This window comes from Cynocephalus volans, chromosome 10 (genome assembly GCF_027409185.1).
Source record: "Cynocephalus volans isolate mCynVol1 chromosome 10, mCynVol1.pri, whole genome shotgun sequence".
Taxonomy (NCBI): domain Eukaryota; kingdom Metazoa; phylum Chordata; class Mammalia; order Dermoptera; family Cynocephalidae; genus Cynocephalus; species Cynocephalus volans.
This window is the reverse complement of record NC_084469.1, coordinates 106,326,905-106,328,997: the sequence shown is the minus strand read 5'-3', so window position 1 is coordinate 106,328,997 and position 2,093 is coordinate 106,326,905. Positions and strand designations below refer to the sequence as shown.

Genomic DNA, 2,093 nt, shown 5'->3' with positions numbered 1-2,093 from the left:
TCACAGGGGATTCATTTATCCCAGAGATGCAAGGATGGTTCAACATATGTGAATTAATAAACACCCAAATAGCCACAGCAGTCCTGAGTAAAAAATGTAAAGACAGAATCCTAACACTACCTGACTCAAATTATACAACAAAGCTATAGTAAACAAAACACCATGGTACTGCTACAAAAACCGATATTTGGACAAATGGAGCAGAATCAAGAGCCCAGAAATCAACCCACAGACCTACAGCCAACTGATCTTTGATAAAGGCAACAAGAACATACACTGGGGAAAAAACTCTCTCTTCAATAAATAGTGCTGGGAATACTGCACAGCCATATGAATAACAATGAAACTAGACATGCACCTCTCACCATATACCAAATTCAACTCAGAATGGATTAAAGACTTTAAAATAAGACCTAAAACTACAAAACTCCAAAAGGAAAACATACGGGGAATACTTCAGGAAATATTACTGCACAAAGACTTTGTAAAAAGGACCTAAAAACCACAAAGAACAAAAGGAAAAATAAATAAATGTGATTATATCAAACTAAAAAGATTCTCACAGCAAAGGAAACAATCAATGGACTGAAAAGACAACCTACAGAGTGGGAGAAAATATTTGTAAACTATGCATCTGACCAGGGATATTCAGAATCTACAAGGAACTCAAACAACTGCATAGTAAAAAATAAATAGATAAATAAAATGAAACAACCTAATTAAAAAATGAGCAAAGGAGCTTAACACACATTTTTTGAAGGAAGGCATATAGATGGCCAACAAGTACTTGAAAACATGCTCAACATCACAGAAATACAAATCAAAACCACAGTGAAGTATCATCTCACCCAGTTACACTGGCCATCATCAAAAAAACTGAGAATAAACATGGGACTGTAGGTATCCCTTTGGCAAGGGAGCTAAAAACATCATGTACCTGATCACTGTGCTTGGAAACCTGCTTATTATCTTAGCCACAATCTCAGACTCCCACCTGCACATACCCATGTACTTCTTCCTCTCCGACCTGTCCTTTGCTGACATCTGTTTCACCTCCACCACTGTCCCAAAGATGCTGGTGAATATACAGACACACAACAAGAACATAACCTATGAAGGCTGCATAACACAGATGTACTTTTTCATACTCTTTATAGGGTTGGAAGGCTTTCTCCTTACTGTGATGGCCTATGACCAATTTGTGGCCATCTGTCACCCCCTGAACTACACGTTCATCATGAACCCTGGGTTTTGTGTGTTGCTGGTTCTGGTGTCCTGGATCATGAGCATCCTGCATTCCCTCTTACAGAGCTTAATGGTGCTGCAGCTTTCCTTCTGTACAGACTTGGAAATCCCCCACTTTTTCAGTGAGCTTAATCAGGTGGTCCATCATGCCTGTTCTGACACCTTTCTTAATGACCTGGTGATGTATTTTGCAGCAGGCCTTCTGGGCATTGGATCCCTCTGTGGGATCCTCTAGTCTTATTCTAAGATAGTCTCTGCCATACATGGAATCTCAACAGCTGAGGGGAAATATAAAGCATTTTCCACCAGTGCATCTCACCTCTCAGTTGTCTCCTTATTTTATGGAACAGGCCTAGGAGTGTACCTTAGTTCTGCTGCTTCACACAACTCTCACTCAGTTGCAACAGCCTCAGTGATGTACACTGTGGTCACACCCATGCTGAACCCCTTCATCTACAGTCTGAGAAATAAGGACATAAAGAGGGTGCTGATTCATAAGAGAAAAGCAATGAAAGAACTATATTTCTTTCATTTTTGAATTGTGGTAAAATATATATAACATAAGATTTGCCCTTTTAACCATTTTAGACTTATAAATCCCTGGAATTAGTTACATTCACAATGCTGTGTAACCATCACCTCTATTTTTAAACTTTTCCATCATCATCCTAAACATAAACTCTGAGCAAATCAAGCATTAACTTCTCATTGTTTGCACTTCCCCACACACCCCCAGCCTTGGCAGCCTCTAGTCTACTACTGTCTCTGTATTTATTTATTTATTTTTTCTTCAATGACCCGTGATAACCATATAAATTTTTGGAATGCAATGTGATATGTTGGTACAT

At 38.9% G+C, this 2,093-nt stretch overlaps 1 pseudogene; it reads left to right on the top strand.

The window, feature by feature from the left end:
• Positions 1-931: 931 nt before the first annotated feature.
• On the top strand, positions 932-1,783 carry LOC134387611 (olfactory receptor 7A10-like; annotated as a pseudogene).
• The last annotated feature ends 310 nt before the right edge of the window (positions 1,784-2,093 follow it).